The sequence below is a fragment of the Schistocerca serialis genome, chromosome 10, assembly GCF_023864345.2.
Source record: "Schistocerca serialis cubense isolate TAMUIC-IGC-003099 chromosome 10, iqSchSeri2.2, whole genome shotgun sequence".
Classification (NCBI taxonomy): Eukaryota; Metazoa; Arthropoda; class Insecta; order Orthoptera; family Acrididae; genus Schistocerca; species Schistocerca serialis.
Genome location: NC_064647.1, coordinates 66,699,904 through 66,720,357, shown reverse-complemented (window position 1 = coordinate 66,720,357; position 20,454 = coordinate 66,699,904).

Here is a 20,454-nt window from a genome sequence, read left to right as displayed (position 1 = left end):
GTATTAAATTCGGATGCAATTTCTGTGTTTCATCGACAATCAGAAGGTGCAAGGTATACAGTAAACCTGAAGTGAAGCATCGGAATTTAAAACTGGACTCACAGGAGCGGTTCAAATCAAAAAAGGGTGAGCGTAAGTCGTCTTGTACTTAAGTCGGCATTGTGCCTTTTGTATTAAATTCGGATGCTATTTCTGTGTTTCATCGTCAATAAGAAGGTCAAGGTATACAGTAAACCTGAAGTGAAGCTTCGGAATCTAAAACTGGACTCACAGGAGAGGTTCAAATCATAGAAAGGGAGAGTGACAGACCTTTTTTACTTAGGTCGGCATTCTGCCTTTTGTATTAAATTCCGATGAAGTTTCTGTGTTTCATCGTCAATAAGAAGGTGCAAGGTATACAGTAAACCTGAAGTGAAGCATCGGAATATAAAACTGCACTCACAGGAGAGGTTGAAATCTTAGAAAGTGAGAGTGTCAGTCCTCTTGAACTTAAGTCGGCATTGTGCCTTTTATATTAAATTCAGATGCAATTTCTGTGTTTCATCGTCAATAAGAAGATGTAAGGTATACGGTAAACCTGAAGTGAAGCATCGGAATCTAAAACTGGACTCACAGGAAAGGTTCAAATCATAGAAAGAGAGAGTGACAGTCCTCCTTTACTTAAGTCGGCATTGTGCCTTTTGTATTCAATTCCGATGAAATTTCTGTGTTTCATCGTCAATAAGAAGGTCCTAGGCATACAGTAAACCTGAAGTGAAGCATCGGAATCTAAAACTGGACTCACAGGAGAGGTTCATATCATAGAAATGGACAGCGTCAGTTCTCTTGTACTTAAGTCGGCATTGTGCCTTTTGTATTAAATTCGGATGCAATTTCTGTGTTTCATTGTCAATAAGAAGGTGCAAGGTATACAATAAACCAGAAGTGAAGCATCGGAAACTAAAACTGGACTCACAGGAAAGGTTCAAATCATAGAAAGTGAGAGTGTCAGTCCTCTTGTACTTAAGTCAGCATTGTGCCTTTTGAATTTAATTCCGATGCAATATCTGTGTGTCATCGACAATAAGAAGACGCAAGGTATACAGTAAACCTGAAGTGAAGCATCGGAATCTAAAACTGGACTCACAGGAGAGGTTCAAATCATAGGAAGAGAGAGTGACAGTCCTCTTTTCTTAAATCGGCTTTGTGCATTTTGTATTAAATTCCGATGAAATTTCTGTGTTTCATCGTCAATAAGAAGGTGCAATGTATCCAGTAAACCTAAAGTGAAGCATCAGAATCTAAAACTGGAATCACAGGACAGGTTCAAATGATAGGAAGTGAGAGTGTCAGTCCTCTTGAACTTAAGTCGGCATTGTGCCTTTTATATTAAATTCAGATGCAAATTCTGTGTTTCATCGTCAATAAGAAGATGCAAGGTATACGGTAAACCTGAAGTGAAGCATCGGAATCTAAAACTGGACTCACAGGAAAGGTTCAAATCATAGAAAGAGAGAGTGACAGTAATCCTTTACTTAAGTCGGCATTGTGCCTGTTGTATTAAATTCCGATGAAATTTCTGTGTTTCATCGTCAATAAGAAGGTCCTAGGCATACAGTAAACCTGAAGTGAAGCATCGGAATCTAAAACTGGACTCACAGGAGAGGTTCAAATCATAGAAATGGACAGTGTCAGTTCTCTTGTACTTAAGTCGGCATTGTGCCTTTTGTATTAAATTCGGATGCAATTTCTGTGTTTCATTGTCAATAAGAAGGTGCAAGGTATACAGTAAACCTGAAGTGAAGCATCGGAATCTAAAACTGGACTCACAGGAAAGGTTCAAATCATAGAAAGATAGAGTGACAGTCCTCTTGTACTTAAGTCGGCATTGTGCCTTTTGTATTAAATTCCGATGAATTTTCTGTGTTTCATCGTCAATAAGAAGGTGCAAGGTATACAGCAAACCTGAAGTGAAGCTTCAGAATCTAAAACTAGACTCACAGAAGAGGTTCAAATCATAGAAAGTGAGAGTGTCAGTCCTCTTGTACATAAGTCGGCATTGTACCTTTTGTATTAAATTCCGATGCAATTTCTGTGGTTCATCGTTAATAAGAAGGTGCAAGGTATACAGAAAACCTAAAGTGAAACATCGGAATCTAAAACTGGACTCACAGGAGAGGTTCAAATCATGGAAAGGGAGAGTGTCAGTCCTCTTGTACTTAAGTCGGCATTGTGCCTTTTGTATTAAATTCGGATGCAATTTCTGTGTTTCATCGACAATAAGAAGACGCAAGGTATACAGTAAACCTGAAGTGAAGCATCGGAATCTAAAACTGGACTCACAGGAGAGGTTCAAATCATAGAAAGAGAGAGTGACAGTACACTTCTACTTAAGTTGGCATTGTGCCTTTTGTATTAAATTCCGATGAAATTTCTGTATTTCATCGTCAATAAGAAGGTGCAAGGTATACAGTAAACCTGAAGTGAAGCATCGGAATCTAAAACTGGACTCACAGGAGAGGTTCAAATCATAGAAAGTGAGAGTGTCAGTCCTCTTGTACTCAAGTCGGCTTTGTGCCTTTTGTATTAAATTCGGATGCAATTTCTGTGTTTCATCGTCAATAAGAAGGTGCAAGGTATACAGTTAACCTGAAGTGAAGCATCGAAATCTAAAACTGGACTCACAGGAGAGGTTCAAATCATAGAAAGTGAGAGTGTCAGTCCTCTTGTACTTAAGCCGGCATTGTGCCTTCTGTATTAAATTCGGATGCAATTTCTGTGTTTCATCGTCAATAAGAAGGTGCAAGGTATAGAGTAAACCTGAAGTGAAGCATCGGAATCTAAAACTGGACTCACAGGAGAGGTTCAAATTGTAGAAAGTGAGAGTGACAGTCCTCTTTTACTTAAGTCGGCATTGTGCCTTTTGTATTAAATTCCGATGAAATTTCTGTGTTTCGTCGTCGATAAGAAGGTCCAAGGGATATAGTAAACCTGAAGTAAAGCATCGGAACCTGAAACAGAACTCACAGAAGGGGTTCTAATCATAGAAAGGGAGAGTGTCAGTCCTCTTGTAATTATGTCGGCATTGTGCCTTTTGTATTAAATTCATATGCAATTTCTGTGTTTCATCGTCAATAAGAAGGTGCAAGGTACACAGTAAACCTGAAGTGAAGCATGAGAATCTAAAACTGGAATCACAGGAGAGGTTCAAATGATAGGAAGTGAGAGTGTCAGTCCTCTTGTACTTAAGTCGGCATTGTGCCTTTTGAATTTAATTCCGATGCAATTTCTGTGTGTCATCGTCAATAAGAAGGTCCAAGGGATACAGTAAACATGAAGTGAAGCATCGGAATCTAAAACTGGATTCACAGGAGAGGTTCAAATCATAGAAAGGGAGAGTGTCAGTCCTCTTGTACTTAAGTCGGCATTGTGCCTTTTGTATTAATTTCGGATGCAATTTCTGTATTACATCGTCTATAAGAAGGATCAAGGGATACAGTAAACCTGAAGTGAAGCATCGGAATCTAAAACTGGACTCACAGGAGAGGTTCAAATCATAGAAAGTGAGAGTGTCAGTCCTCTTGTACTTAAGTCGGCATTGTGCCTTTTGTATTAAATTCGGATGCAATTTCGGTGTTCATCGTCAATAAGAAGGGGCAAAGTATTCAGTAAACCTGAAGTGAAGCATCGGAATCTAAAACTGGAGTCACAGGAGAGGTTCAAATCATAGAAAGGGAGAGTGTCAGTCCTCTTGTACTTAAGTCGGCATTGTGCCTTTTGTATTAAATTCGGATGCAATTTCTGTGTTTCATCGTCAATAGAAGGTGCAAGGTATACAGCTAACCTGAAGTGAAGCATCGGAATCTAAAACTGGACTCACAGGAGAGGTTCAAATCATAGGAAGAGAGAGTGACAGACCTCTTTTCTTAAATCGGCATTGTGCATTTTGTATTTAATTCCGATGAAATTACTGTGTTTCATCGTCAATAAGAAGGTGCAATGTATCCAGTAAACCTAAAGTGAAGCATCGGAATCTAAAACTTGACTCACAGGAGAGGATCAAACCATAGAAAGAGAGAGCGTCAGTCCTCTTGTACTCAAGTCGGCATTGTGCCTTTTGTATTAAATTCCGATGAATTTTCTGTGTTTCATCGTCAATAAGAAGGTGCAAGGTATACAGCAAACCTGAAGTGAAGCTTCAGAATCTAAAACTAGACTCACAGAAGAGGTTCAAATCATAGAAAGTGAGAGTGTCAGTCCTCTTGTACTTAAGTCGGCATTGTACCTTTTGTATTAAATTCCGATGCAATTTCTGTGGTTCATCGTTAATAAGAAGGTGCAAGGTATACAGAAAACCTAAAGTGAAACATCGGAATCTAAAACTGGACTCACAGGAGAGGTTCAAATCATAGAAAGGGAGAGTGTCAGTCCGCTTGTACTTAAGTCGGCATTGTGCCTTTTGTATTAAATTCGGATGCAATTTCTGTGTTTCATCGACAATAAGAAGACGCAAGGTATACAGTAAACCTGAAGTGAAGCATCGGAATCTAAAACTGGACTCACAGGAGAGGTTCAAATCATAGAAAGAGAGAGTGACAGTACACTTCTACTTAAGTTGGCATTGTGCCTTTTGCATTAAATTCCGATGAAATTTCTGTATTTCATCGTCAATAAGAAGGTGCAAGGTATACAGTAAACCTGAAGTGAAGCATCGGAATCTAAAACTGGACTCACAGGAGAGGTTCAAATCATAGAAAGTGAGAGTGTCAGTCCTCTTGTACTCAAGTCGGCTTTGTGCCTTTTGTATTAAATTCGGATGCAATTTCTGTGTTTCATCGTCAATAAGAAGGTGCAAGGTATACAGTTACCCTGAAGTGAAGCATCGAAATCTAAAACTGGACTCACAGGAGAGGTTCAAATCATAGAAAGTGAGAGTGTCAGTCCTCTTGTACTTAAGCCGGCATTGTGCCTTCTGTATTAAATTCGGATGCAATTTCTGTGTTTCATCGTCAATAAGAAGGTGCAAGGTATAGAGTAAACCTGAAGTGAAGCATCGGAATCTAAAACTGGACTCACAGGAGAGGTTCAAATTATAGAAAGTGAGAGTGACAGTCCTCTTTTACTTAAGTCGGCATTGTGCCTTTTGTATTAAATTCCGATGAAATTTCTGTGTTTCGTCGTCGATAAGAAGGTCCAAGGGATATAGTAAACCTGAAGTAAAGCATCGGAATCTGAAACAGGACTCACAGAAGGGGTTCTAATCATAGAAAGGGAGAGTGTCAGTCTTCTTGTAATTATGTCGGCATTGTGCCTTTTGTATTAAATTCATATGCAATTTCTGTGTTTCATCGTCAATAAGAAGGTGCAAGGTACACAGTAAACCTGAAGTGAAGCATCAGAATCTAAAACTGGAATCACAGGAGAGGTTCAAATGATAGGAAGTGAGAGTGTCAGTCCTCTTGTACTTAAGCCTTTTGAATTTAATTCCGATGCAATTTCTGTGTGTCATCGTCAATAAGAAGGTCCAAGGGATACAGTAAACATGAAGTGAAGCATCGGAATCTAAAACTGGATTCACAGGAGAGGTGCAAATCATAGAAAGGGAGAGTGTCAGTCCTCTTGTACTTAAGTCGGCATTGTGCCTTTTGTATTAATTTCGGATGCAATTTCTGTATTACATCGTCTATAAGAAGGATCAAGGGATACTGTAAACCTGAAGTGAAGCATCGGAATCTAAAACTGGACTCACAGGAGAGGTTCAAATCATAGAAAGTGAGAGTGCCAGTCCTCTTGTACTTAAGTCGGCATTGTGCCTTTTGTATTAAATTCGGATGCAATTTCGGTGTTCATCGTCAATAAGAAGGGGCAAAGTATTCAGTAAACCTGAAGTGAAGCATCGGAATCTAAAACTGTAGTCACAGGAGAGGTTCAAATCATAGAAAGGGAGAGTGTCAGTCCTCTTGTACTTATGTCGGCATTGTGCCTTTTGTATTAAATTCGGATGCAATTTCTGTGTTTCATCGTCAATAAGAAGGTGCAAGGTATACAGCAAACCTGAAGTGAAGCATCGGAATCTAAAACTGGACTCACAGGAGAGGTTCAAATCATAGGAAGAGAGAGTGACAGACCTCTTTTCTTAAATCGGCATTGTGCATTTTGTATTAAATTCCGATGAAATTACTGTGTTTCATCGTCAATAAGAAGGTGCAATGTATCCAGTAAACCTAAAGTGAAGCATCGGAATCTAAAACTTGACTCACAGGAGAGGATCAAACCATAGAAAGAGAGAGCGTCAGTCCTCTTGTACTCAAGTCGGCATTGTGCCTTTTGTATTAAATTCCGATGAATTTTCTGTGTTTCATCGTCAATAAGAAGGTGCAAGGTATACAGCAAACCTGAAGTGAAGCTTCAGAATCTAAAACTAGACTCACAGAAGAGGTTCAAATCATAGAAAGTGAGAGTGTCAGTCCTCTTGTACTTAAGTCGGCATTGTACCTTTTGTATTAAATTCCGATGCAATTTCTGTGGTTCATCGTTAATACGAAGGTGCAAGGTATACAGAAAACCTAAAGTGAAACATCGGAATCTAAAACTGGACTCACAGGAGAGGTTCAAATCATAGAAAGGGAGAGTGTCAGTCCGCTTGTACTTAAGTCGGCATTGTGCCTTTTGTATTAAATTCGGATGCAATTTCTGTGTTTCATCGACAATAAGAAGACGCAATTCTGAAGAAGGCTGGTCTGAAATATAATGATAGAAGGATAATCTTTAAAATATACCAAAATGAAACAGCCTTAGTTAAGAAGGAAAACAAAGAAGAAACAGCAAGAATAAGGAAAGGAGTGAGACAGGGATGCCCACTATCTCCAGTAATTTTCAACGCATATATCCAAGAAGCAATAGACAAAATAAGAGAGAATATTGAAGTAGGAATAAAACTTAACGGAATGAAAATAGATATGTTGCGATATGCAGATGATATCGCCATAATTACAGAAAGGAAAGAAGATTTAGAAGCCGCACTCAATGAAATGGAAAACACCTTAAAAGAACAGTATGGAATGAAAATAAATAAGAAAAAGACTAAAGTGATGGTGAGTGGCGCCCTGAACTACAATGAACCCATACGAATAACAATAAAGGGAGAGAAACTAGGGCAGGTTACAGAATTTAACTACTTAGGTAGCAAAATAACAGCAGATGGAAGGAGCAAAAGTGACATTAAAAACAGAATACAACTTGCCAAAATAGCATTCAATGGAAAAAGAAACTTACTGACGAGTAGAAATGTTAGTTTAGACGTAAGAAAGAGAGTCATGAAAACCTATGTGTGGAGTACAGCCCTTTACGGATGTGAAACTGGACTAGTGGAAAAGAAGAAAAGAGAAGATTAGAGGCATTCGAAATGTGGTGCTACCGGAGAATGGAAAAAATCAGCTGGCGAGACAAGGCTACAAACGAAGATGTCCTCAGAAGAGTGAAAGAAAACAGATCTCTTTGGCGAAATATACAGAAAAGAAGAATAACCTTCATAGGTCACATTTTACGGCATAACAACTTCATTAAGAGAATATTAGAAGGAATCATTGAAGGAAGAACTCGCCGAGGACGACCTAGATTAAGCTACATTCAACAAGTAATAAATGACATCGGGTGCCAGACCTATGCAGATATGAAGAAGAAAGTTGACAAAAGAACGGAATGGCGTGCTGCTGCCAACCAACCTGTGGGTTGATAACCGAAGAAGAGAAGAAGAAGACGTAAGGTATACAGTAAACCTGAAGTGAAGCATCGGAATCTAAAACTGGACTCACAGGAGAGGTTCAAATCATAGAAAGAGAGAGTGACAGTACACTTCTACTTAAGTTGGCATTGTGCCTTTTGTATTAAATTCCGATGAAATTTCTGTATTTCATCGTCAATAAGAAGGTGCAAGGTATACAGTAAACCTGAAGTGAAGCATCGGAATCTAAAACTGGACTCACAGGAGAGGTTCAAATCATAGAAAGTGAGAGTGTCAGTCCTCTTCTCCTCAAGTCGGCTTTGTGCCTTTTGTATTAAATTCGGATGCAATTTCTGTGTTTCATCGTCAATAAGAAGGTGCAAGGTATACAGTTACCCTGAAGTGAAGCATCGAAATCTAAAACTGGACTCACAGGAGAGGTTCAAATCATAGAAAGTGAGAGTGTCAGTCCTCTTGTACTTAAGCCGGCATTGTGCCTTCTGTATTAAATTCGGATGCAATTTCTGTGTTTCATCGTCAATAAGAAGGTGCAAGGTATAGAGTAAACCTGAAGTGAAGCATCGGAATCTAAAACTGGACTCACAGGAGAGGTTCAAATTATAGAAAGTGAGAGTGACAGTCCTCTTTTACTTAAGTCGGCATTGTGCCTTTTGTATTAAATTCCGATGAAATTTCTGTGTTTCGTCGTCGATAAGAAGGTCCAAGGGATATAGTAAACCTGAAGTAAAGCATCGGAATCTGAAACAGGACTCACAGAAGGGGTTCTAATCATAGAAAGGGAGAGTGTCAGTCCTCTTGTAATTATGTCGGCATTGTGCCTTTTGTATTAAATTCATATGCAATTTCTGTGTTTCATCGTCAATAAGAAGGTGCAAGGTACACAGTAAACCTGAAGTGAAGCATCAGAATCTAAAACTGGAATCACAGGAGAGGTTCAAATGATAGGAAGTGAGAGTGTCAGTCCTCTTGTACTTAAGCCTTTTGAATTTAATTCCGATGCAATTTCAGTGTGTCATCGTCAATAAGAAGGTCCAAGGGATACAGTAAACATGAAGTGAAGCATCGGAATCTAAAACTGGATTCACAGGAGAGGTTCAAATCATAGAAAGGGAGAGTGTCAGTCCTCTTGTACTTAAGTCGGCATTGTGCCTTTTGTATTAATTTCGGATGCAATTTCTGTATTACATCGTCTATAAGAAGGATCAAGGGATACTGTAAACCTGAGGTGAAGCATCGGAATCTAAAACTGGACTCACAGGAGAGGTTCAAATCATAGAAAGTGAGAGTGTCAGTCCTCTTGTACTTAAGTCGGCATTGTGCCTTTTGTATTAAATTCGGATGCAATTTCGGTGTTCATCGTCAATAAGAAGGGGCAAAGTATTCAGTAAACCTGAAGTGAAGCATCGGAATCTAAAACTGGAGTCACAGGAGAGGTTCAAATCATAGAAAGGGAGAGTGTCAGTCCTCTTGTACTTAAGTCGGCATTGTGCCTTTTGTATTAAATTCGGATGCAATTTCTGTGTTTCATCGTCAATAAGAAGGTGCAAGGTATACAGCAAACCTGAAGTGAAGCATCGGAATCTAAAACTGGACTCACAGGAGAGGTTCAAATCATAGGAAGAGAGAGTGACAGACCTCTTTTCTTAAATCGGCATTGTGCATTTTGTATTAAATTCCGATGAAATTACTGTGTTTCATCGTCAATAAGAAGGTGCAATGTATCCAGTAAACCTAAAGTGAAGCATCGGAATCTAAAACTTGACTCACAGGAGAGGATCAAACCATAGAAAGAGAGCGCGTCAGTCCTCTTGTACTCAAGTCGGCATTGTGCCTTTTGTATTAAATTCCGATGAATTTTCTGTGTTTCATCGTCAATAAGAAGGTGCAAGGTATACAGCAAACCTGAAGTGAAGCTTCAGAATCTAAAACTAGACTCACAGAAGAGGTTCAAATCATAGAAAGTGAGAGTGTCAGTCCTCTTGTACTTAAGTCGGCATTGTACCTTTTGTATTAAATTCCGATGCAATTTCTGTGGTTCATCGTTAATAAGAAGGTGCAAGGTATACAGAAAACCTAAAGTGAAACATCGGAATCTAAAACTGGACTCACAGGAGAGGTTCAAATCATAGAAAGGGAGAGTGTCAGTCCGCTTGTACTTAAGTCGGCATTGTGCCTTTTGTATTAAATTCGGATGCTATTTCTGTGTTTCATCGACAATAAGAAGACGCAAGGTATACAGTAAACCTGAGGTGAAGCATCGGAATCTAAAACTGGACTCACAGGAGAGGTTCAAATCATAGAAAGAGAGAGTGACAGTACACTTCTACTTAAGTTGGCATTGTGCCTTTTGTATTAAATTCCGATGAAATTTCTGTATTTCATCGTCAATAAGAAGGTGCAAGGTATACAGTAAACCTGAAGTGAAGCATCGGAATCTAAAACTGGACTCACAGGAGAGGTTCAAATCATAGAAAGTGAGAGTGTCAGTCCTCTTGTACTCAAGTCGGCTTTGTGCCTTTTGTATTAAATTCGGATGCAATTTCTCTGTTTCATCGTCAATAAGAAGGTGCAAGGTATACAGTTAACCTGAAGTGAAGCATCGAAATCTAAAACTGGACTCACAGGAGAGGTTCAAATCATAGAAAGTGAGAGTGTCAGTCCTCTTGTACTTAAGCCGGCATTGTGCCTTCTGTATTAAATTCGGATGCAATTTCTGTGTTTCATCGTCAATAAGAAGGTGCAAGGTATAGAGTAAACCTGAAGTGAAGCATCGGAATCTAAAACTGGACTCACAGGAGAGGTTCAAATTATAGAAAGTGAGAGTGACAGTCCTCTTTTACTTAAGTCGGCATTGTGCCTTTTGTATTAAATTCCGATGAAATCTCTGTGTTTCGTCGTCGATAAGAAGGTCCAAGGGATATAGTAAACCTGAAGTAAAGCATCGGAATCTGAAACAGGACTCACAGAAGGGGTTCTAATCATAGAAAGGGAGAGTGTCAGTCCTCTTGTAATTATGTCGGCATTGTGCCTTTTGTATTAAATTCATATGCAATTTCTGTGTTTCATCGTCAATAAGAAGGTGCAAGGTACACAGTAAACCTGAAGTGAAGCATCAGAATCTAAAACTGGAATCACAGGAGAGGTTCAAATGATAGGAAGTGAGAGTGTCAGTCCTCTTGTACTTAAGTCGGCATTGTGCCTTTTGAATTTAATTCCGATGCAATTTCTGTGTGTCATCGTCAATAAGAAGGTCCAAGGGATACAGTAAACATGAAGTGAAGCATCTGAATCTAAAACTGGATTCACAGGAGAGGTTCAAATCATAGAAAGGGAGAGTGTCAGTCCTCTTGTACTTAAGTCGGCATTGTGCCTTTTGTATTAATTTCGGATGCAATTTCTGTATTACATCGTCTATAAGAAGGATCAAGGGATACAGTAAACCTGAAGTGAAGCATCGGAATCTAAAACTGGACTCACAGGAGAGGTTCAAATCATAGAAAGTGAGAGTGTCAGTCCTCTTGTACTTAAGTCGGCATTGTTCCTTTTGTATTAAAATCGGATGCAATTTCGGTGTCCATCGTCAATAAGAAGGGGCAAAGTATTCAGTAAACCTGAAGTGAAGCATCGGAATCTAAAACTGGAGTCACAGGAGAGGTTCAAATCATAGAAAGGGAGAGTGTCAGTCCTCTTGTACTTAAGTCGGCATTGTGCCTTTTGTATTAAATTCGGATGCAATTTCTGTGTTTCATCGACAATAAGAAGGTGCAAGGTATACAGTAAACCTGAAGTGAAGCATCGGAATTTAAAACTGGACTCACAGGAGCGGTTCAAATCATAAAAAGGGAGAGCGTAAGTCGTCTTGTACTTAAGTCGGCATTGTGCCTTTTGTATTAAATTCGGATGCAATTTCTGTGTTTCATCGTCAATAAGAAGGTCCAAGGTATACAGTAAACCTGAAGTGAAGCTTCGGAATCTAAAACTGGACTCACAGGAGAGGTTCAAATCATAGAAAGGGAGAGTGACAGACCTTTTTTACTTAGGCCGGCATTCTGCCTTTTGTATTAAATTCCGATGAAGTTTCTGTGTTTCATCGTCAATAAGAAGTTGCAAGGTATACAGTAAACCTGAAGTGAAGCATCGGAATCTAAAACTGCACTCACAGGAGAGGTTAAAATCTTAGAAAGTGAGAGTGTCAGGCCTCTTGTACTGAAGTCGGCATTGTGCCTTTTATATTAAATTCGGATGCAATTTCTGCGTTTCATCGTCAATAAGAAGATGCAAGGTATACAGTAAACCTGTAGTGAAGCATCGGAATCTAAAACTGGACTCACAGGAAATGTTCAAATCATAGAAAGAGAGAGTGACAGTCCTCCTTTACTTAAGTCAGCATTGTGCCTTTTGTATTAAATTCCGATGAAATTTCTGTGTTTCTTCGTCAATAAGAAGGTCCTAGGCATTCAGTAAACCTGAAGTGAAGCATCGGAATCTAAAACTGGACTCACAGGAGAGGTTCAAATCATAGAAATGGACAGTGTCAGTTCTCTTGTACTTAAGTCGGCATTGTGCCTTTTGTATTAAATTCGGATGCAATTTCTGTGTTTCATTGTCAATAAGAAGGTGCAAGGTATACAGTAAACCAGAAGTGAAGCATCGGAAACTAAAACTGGACTCACAGGAGAGGTTCAAATCATAGAAAGTGAGAGTGTCAGTCCTCTTGAACTTAAGTCAGCATTGTGCCTTTTGAATTTAATTCCGATGAAATTTCTGTGTGTCATCGTCAATAAGAAGGTCCAAGGGATACAGTAAACCTGAAGTGAAGCATCGGAATCTAAAACTGGCCTCACAGGAGAGGTTCAAATCATAGAAAGGGAGAGTGTCAGTCCTCTTGTACTTAAGTCGGCATTGTGCCTTTTGTATTAAATTCGGATGCAATTTCTGTGTTTCATCGACAATAAGAAGACGCAAGGTATACAGTAAACCTGAAGTGAGGCATCGGAATCTAAAACTGGACTCACAGGAGAGGTTCAAATCATAGAAAGAGAGAGTGACAGTACACTTCTACTTAAGTTGGCATTGTGCCTATCGTATTAAATTCCGATGAAATTTCTGTATTTCATCGTCAATAAGAAGGTGCAAGGTATACAGTAAACCTGGAGTGAAGCATCGGAATCTAAAACTGGACTCACAGGAGAGGTTCAAATCATAGAAAGTGAGAGTGTCAGTCCTCTTGTACTCAAGTCGGCTTTGTGCCTTTTGTATTAAATTCGGATGAAATTTCTGTGTTTCATCGTCAATAAGAAGGTGCAAGGTATACGGTTAACCTGAAGTGAAGCATCGATATCTAAAACTGGACTCACAGAAGAGGTTCAAATCATAGAAAGTGAGAGTGTCAGTCCTCTTGTACTTAAGCCGGCATTGTGCCTTCTGTATTAAATTCGGATGCAATTTCTGTGTTTCATCGTCAATAAGAAGGTGCAAGGTATAGAGTAAACCTGAAGTGAAGCATCGGAATCTAAAACTGGACTCTCAGGAGAGGTTCAAATTATAGAAAGTGAGAGTGACAGTCCTCTTTTACTTAAGTCGGCATTGTGCCTTTTGTATTAAATTCCGATGAAATTTCTGTGTTTCGTCGTCGATAAGAAGGTCCAAGGGATATAGTAAACCTGAAGTAAAGCATCGGAATCTGAAACAGGACTCACAGAAGGGGTTCTAATCATAGAAAGGGAGAGTGTCAGTCCTCTTGTAATTATGTCGGCATTGTGCCTTTTGTATTAAATTCATATGCAATTTCTGTGTTTCATCGTCAACAAGAAGGTGCAAGGTACACAGTAAACCTGAAGTGAAGCATCAGAATCTAAAACTGGAATCACAGGAGAGGTTCAAATGATAGGAAGTGAGAGTGTCAGTCCTCTTGTACTTAAGTCGGCATTGTGCCTTTTGAATTTAATTCCGATGCAATTTCTGTGTGTCATCGTCAATAAGAAGGTCCAAGGGATACAGTAAACATGAAGTGAAGCATCGGAATCTAAAACTGGATTCACAGGAGAGGTTCAAATCATAGAAAGGGAGAGTGTCAGTCCTCTTGTACTTAAGTCGGCATTGTGCCTTTTGTATTAATTTCGGATGCAATTTCTGTATTACATCGTCTATAAGAAGGATCAAGGGATACAGTAAACCTGAAGTGAAGCATCGGAATCTAAAACTGGACTCACAGGAGAGGTTCAAATCATAGAAAGTGAGAGTGTCAGTCCTCTTGTACTTAAGTCGGCATTGTGCCTTTTGTATTAAATTCGGATGCAATTTCGGTGTTCATCGTCAATAAGAAGGGGCAAAGTATTCAGTAAACCTGAAGTGAAGCATCGGAATCTAAAACTGGAGTCACAGGAGAGGTTCAAATCATAGAAAGGGAGAGTGTCAGTCCTCTTGTACTTAAGTCGGCATTGTGCCTTTTGTATTAAATTCGGATGTAATTTCTGTGTTTCATCGACAATAAGAAGGTGCAAGGTATACAGTAAACCTGAAGTGAAGCATCGGAATTTAAAACTGGACTCACAGGAGCGGTTCAAATCATAAAAAGGGAGAGCGTAAGTCGTCTTGTACTTAAGTCGGCATTGTGCCTTTTGTATTAAATTCGGATGCAATTTCTGTGTTTCATCGTCAATAAGAAGGTCCAAGGTATACAGTAAACCTGAAGTGAAGCTTCGGAATCTAAAACTGGACTCACAGGAGAGGTTCAAATCATAGAAAGGGAGAGTGACAGACCTTTTTTACTTAGGCCGGCATTCTGCCTTTTGTATTAAATTCCGATGAAGTTTCTGTGTTTCATCGTCAATAAGAAGTTGCAAGGTATACAGTAAACCTGAAGTGAAGCATCGGAATCTAAAACTGCACTCACAGGAGAGGTTGAAATCTTAGAAAGTGAGAGTGTCAGGCCTCTTGTACTGAAGTTGGCATTGTGCCTTTTATATTAAATTCGGATGCAATTTCTGCGTTTCATCTTCAATAAGAAGATGCAAGGTATACAGTAAACCTGAAGTGAAGCATCGGAATCTAAAACTGGACTCACAGGAAATGTTCAAATCATAGAAAGAGAGAGTGACAGTCCTCCTTTACTTAAGTCAGCATTGTGCCATTTGCATTAAATTCCGATGAAATTTCTGTGTTTCATCGTCAATAAGAAGGTCCTAGGCATACAGTAAACCTGAAGTGAAGCATCGGAATCTAAAACTGGACTCACAGGAGAGGTTCAAATCATAGAAATGGACAGTGTCAGTTCTCTTGTACTTAAGTCGGCATTGTGCCTTTTGTATTAAATTCGGATGCAATTTCTGTGTTTCATTGTCAATAAGAAGGTGCAAGGTATACAGTAAACCAGAAGTGAAGCATCGGAAACTAAAACTGGACTCACAGGAGAGGTTCAAATCATAGAAAGTGAGAGTGTCAGTCCTCTTGAACTTAAGTCAGCATTGTGCCTTTTGAATTTAATTCCGATGCAATTTCTGTGTGTCATCGTCAATAAGAAGGTCCAAGGGATACAGTAAACCTGAAGTGAAGCATCGGAATCTAAAACTGGACTCACAGGAAAGGTTCAAATCATAGAAAGACAGAGTGACTGTCCTCTTTTACTTAAGTCGGCATTGTGCCTTTTGTATTAAATTCGGATGCAAGTTCTGTGTTTCATTGTCAATAAGAAGGTGCAAGGTAAACAGTGAACCTGAAGTGAAGCATCGGAAACTAAAACTGGAATCACAGGAGAGGTTCAAATCATAGAAAGTGAGAGTGTCAGTCCTCTTGTACTTATGTCAGCATTGTGCCTTTTGAATTTAATTCCGATGCAATTTCTGTGTGTCATCGTCAATAAGAAGGTCCAAGGGATACAGTAAACCTGAAGTGAAGCATCGGAATCTAAAACTGGACTCACAGGAGTGGTTCAAATCATAGAAAGTGAGAGTGTCAGTCCTCTTTTACTTAAGTCGGCATTGTGCCTTTTGTATTAAATTCCGATGAAATTTCTGTGTTTCATCGTCAATAAGAAGGTCCAAGGGATACCGTAAACCTGAAGTGAAGCATCGGAATCTAAAACTGGACTCACAGGAGAGGTTCAAATTATAGAAAGGGAGAGTGTCAGTCCTCTTGTACATTAGTCGGCATTGTGCCTTTTGTATTAAATTCGGATGCAATTTCTGTGTTCCATCGTCAATAAGAAGGTGCAAGGTATACAGTAAGCCTGAAGTGAAGCATCGGATTCTAAAACTGGAATCATAGGAGAAGTTCAAATCATAGAAAGCGAGAGTGTCAGTCCTCTTGTACTTAAGTCGGCATTGTGCTTTTTGAATTCAATTCCGACGCTATTTCTGTTTTTCACTGTCAATAAGAAGGTCCAAGGGATACAGTAAACCTGAAGTGAATCATCGGAATCTAAAACTGGACTCACAGGAGAGGTTCAAATTATAGAAAGTGAGAGTGTCAGTCCTCTTGTACTTAAGTCGGCATTGTGCCTTTTATATTAAATTCCGATGCAATTTCTGTGTTTCATCTTGAATAAGAAGGTGCAAGGTATACAGTAAACCTGAAGTGAAGCATCGGAATCTAAAACTGGAATCACAGGAGAGGTTCAAATCATAGAAAGGGAGAGTGTCAGTCCTCTTGTACTTAAGTCGGCAATGTGCCTTTTGTATTAAATTCCGATGCAATTTCTGTGTTTCATCTTGAATCAGAAGGTGCAAGGTATACAGTAAACCTGAAGTGAAGCTTCGGAATCTAAAACTGGACTCACAGGAGAGGTTCAAATCATAGAAAGAGAGAATGACAGTCCTCTTGTACTTAAGTCGGCATTGTGCCTTTTGTATTAAATTCCGATGCTATTTCTGTGTTTCATCGTCAATTAGAAGGTCCAAGGTATACAGTAAACCTGAAGTGAGGCATCGGAAACTAAAACTGGACTAACAAGAGAGGTTCAAATCATAGAAAGAGAGAATGACAGTCCTCTTGTACTTAAGTCGGCATTGTGCCTTTTGTATTAAATTCGGATGCAATTTCGGTGTTTCATCGTCAATAAGAAGGTCCAAGGTATACAGTAAACCTGAAGTGAAGCATCGGAATCTAAAACTGGACTCACAGGAAAGGTTCAAATCATAGAAAGATAGAGTGACAGTCCTCTTGTACTTAAGTCGGCATTGTGCCGATTGTATTAAATTCGGATGCAATTTCTGTGTTTCATCGTCAATAAGAAGGTGCAAGGTATACAGTAAACCTGAAGTGAAGCATCGGAATCTAAAACTGGACTCACAGGAGAGGTTCAAATCATAGGAAGAGAGAGTGACAGACCTCTTTTCTTAAATCGGCATTGTGCATTTTGTATTAAATTCCGATGAAATTTCTGTGTTTCATCGTCAATAAGAAGGTGCAATGTACCCAGTCAACCCGAAGTGAAGCATCGGAATCTAAAACTAGACTCACAGGAGAGGTTCAAATCATAGAAAGAGAGAGCGTCAGTCCTCTTGTACTTAAGTCGGCATTGTGCCTTTTGTATTAAATTCCGATGAAATTTCTGTGTTTCATCGTCAATAAGAAGGTGCAAGGTATACAGCAAACCTGAAGTGAAGCATCGGAATCTAAAACTGGACTCACAGAAGAGGTTCAAATCATAGAAAGTGAGAGAATCAGTCCTCTTGTACTTAAGTCGGCATTGTACCTTTTGTATAAAATTCCGATGCAATTTCTGTGTTTCATCGTTAATAAGAGGGTGCAAGGTATACAGAAAACCTGAAGTGAAGCATCGGAATCTAAAACTGGACTCATAGGAGAGGTTCAAATCATAGAAAGAGAGAGTGTCAGTCCTCTTGTACTTAAGTCGGCATTGTGCCTTTTGTATTAAATTCAGATGCAATTTCTGTGATTCGTCGACAATAAGAAGGTGCAAGGTAAACAGTAAACCTGAAGTGAAGCATCGGAATCTAAAACTGGAGTCACAGGAGAGGTTCAAATCATAGAAAGTGACAGTGTCAGTCCTCTTTTACTTAAGTCGGCATTGTGCCTTTTCTATTAAATTCCGACGAAATTTCTGTGTTTCATTGTCAATAAGAAGGTGCAAGGTATACAGTAAACCTGAAGTGAAGCATCGGAATCTAAAACTGGAATCACAGGAGAAGTTCAAATCATAGAAAGTGAGAGTGTCAGTCCTCTTGTACTTAAGTCGGCATTGTGCCTTTTGAATTTAATTCCGATGCAATTTCTGTGTTTCACTGTCAATAAGAAGGTCCAAGGGATACAGTAAACCTGAAGTGAAGCATCGGAATCTAAAACTGGATTCACAGGAGAGGTTCAAATCGTAGAAAGGGAGAGTGTCAGTCCTCTTGTACTTAAGCCGGCAATGTGCCTTTTGTATTAACTTCGGATGCAATTATTGTATTACATCGTCAATAAGAAGGATCAAGGGATACAGTAAACCTGAAGTGAAGCATCGGAATCTAAAACTGGACTCACAGGAGAGGTTCAAATCACAGGAAGGGAGAGTGTCAGTCCTCTTGTACTTAAGTCGGCATTGTGCCTTTTGTATTAAATTCAGATGCAATTTCTGTGTTTCATCGACAATAAGAAGGTGCAAGGTATACAGTAAACCTGAGGTGAAGCATCGGAATTTAAAACTGGACTCACAGGAGCGGTTCAAATCATAGAAAGGGAGAGCGTAAGTCGTCTTGTACTTAAGTAGGCATTGTGCCTTATGTATTAAATTCGGATGCAATTTCTGTGTTTCATCGTCAATAAGAAGGTCCAAACTATACAGTAAACCTGAAGTGAAGCATCGGAATCTAAAACTGGACTCACAGGAGAGGTTCAAATCATAGTATGGGAGAGTGACAGACCTTTTTTACTTAGGTCGGCATTCTGCCTTTTGTATTAAATTCCGATGAAGTGTCTGTGTTTCATCGTCAATAAGAAGGTGCAAGGTATACAGTAAACCTGAAGTGAAGCATCGGAATCTAAAACTGGACTCACAGGAGAGGTTGAAATCTTAGAAAGTGAGAGTGTCAGTCCTCTTGTACTTAAGTCGGCATTGTGCCTTTTATATTAAATTCGGATGCAATTTCTGTTTTTCATCGTCAATAAGAAGATGCAAGGTATACAGTAAACCTGAAGTGAAGCATCGGAATCTAAAACTGGTCTCACAGGAAAGGTTCAAATCATAGAAAGAGAGAGTGACAGTCCTCCTTTACTTAAGTCGGCATTGTGCCTTTTGTATTAAATTGCGATGAAATTTCTGTGTTTCATTGTCAATAAGAAGGTGCAAGGTATACAGTAAACCTGAAGTGAAGCATCGGAAACTAAAACTGGACTCACAGGAGAGGATCAAATCATAGAAAGTGAGAGTGTCAGTCCTCTTGTACTTAAGTCAGCATTGTGCCTTTTGAATTTAATTCCGATGCAATTTCTGTGTGTTATCGTCAATAAGAAGGTCCAAGGGATACAGTAAACCTGAAGTGAAGCATCGGAATCTAAAACTGGACTCACAGGAGAGGTGCAAATCATAGAAAGTGAGATTGTCAGTCCTCTTTTACTTAAGTCGGCATTGTGCCTTTTGTATTAAATTCCGATGAAATTTCTGTGTTTCAACGTCAATAAGAAGGTCCAAGGGATACAGTAAACCTGAAGTGAAGCATCGGAATCTAAAACTGGACTCACAGGAGAGGTTCAAATCATAGAAAGGGAGAGTGTCAGTCCTCTTGTACTTAAGTCGGCATTGTGCCTTTTGTATTAAATTCGGATGCAATTTCGGTGATCATCGTCAATATGAAGGGGCAAAGTATTCAGTAAACCTGAAGTGATGCATCGGAATCTAAAACTGGAGTCACAGGAGAGGTTCAAATCATACAAGGGAGAGTGTCAGTCCTCTTGTACTTAAGTCGGCATTGTGTCTTTTGTATTAAATTCGGATGCAATTTCTGTGTTTCATCGACAATAAGAAGGTGCAAGGTATACAGTTAACCTGAAGTGAAGCATCGGAATTTAAAACTGGACTCACAGGAGCGGTTCAAATCAATGAAAGGGAGAGCGTAAGTCGTCTTGTACTTAAGTCGGCATTGTGCCTTTTGTATTAAATTCGGATGCAATTTCTGTGTTTCATCGTCAATAAGAATGTCCAAGGTATACAGTAAGCCTGAAGTGAAGCATCGGAATCTAAAACTGGACTCACAGGAGAGGTTCAAATCATAGAAAGGGAGAGTGACAGACCTCTTTTACTTAGGTCGGCATTGTGCCTTTTATATTAAATTCCGGTGCAATTTCTGTGTTTCATCTTGAATAAGAAGGTGCAAGGTATACAGTAAACCTGAAGTGAAGCATCGGAATCTAAAACTGGACTCACAGGAGTGGTTCAAATCATTGAAAGGGCGAGTGTCAGTCCTCTTGTACTTAAGTCGGCATTGTGCCTTTTGTATTGAATTCCGATGCAATTTCTGTGTTTCATCTTGAATCAGAAGGTGCAAGGTATACAGTAAACCTGAAGTGAAGCATCGGAATCTAAAACTGGACTCACAGGAGAGGTTCAAATCATAGAAAGAGAGAATGACAGTCCTTTTGTACTTAAGTCGGCATTGTGCCTTTTGTATTAAATTCGGATGCAATTTCTGTGTTTCATCGTCAATTATAAGGTCCAAGGTATACAGTAAACCTGAAGTGAGGCATCGGAATCTAAAACTGGACTCACAAGAGAGGTTCAAATCATAGAAAGA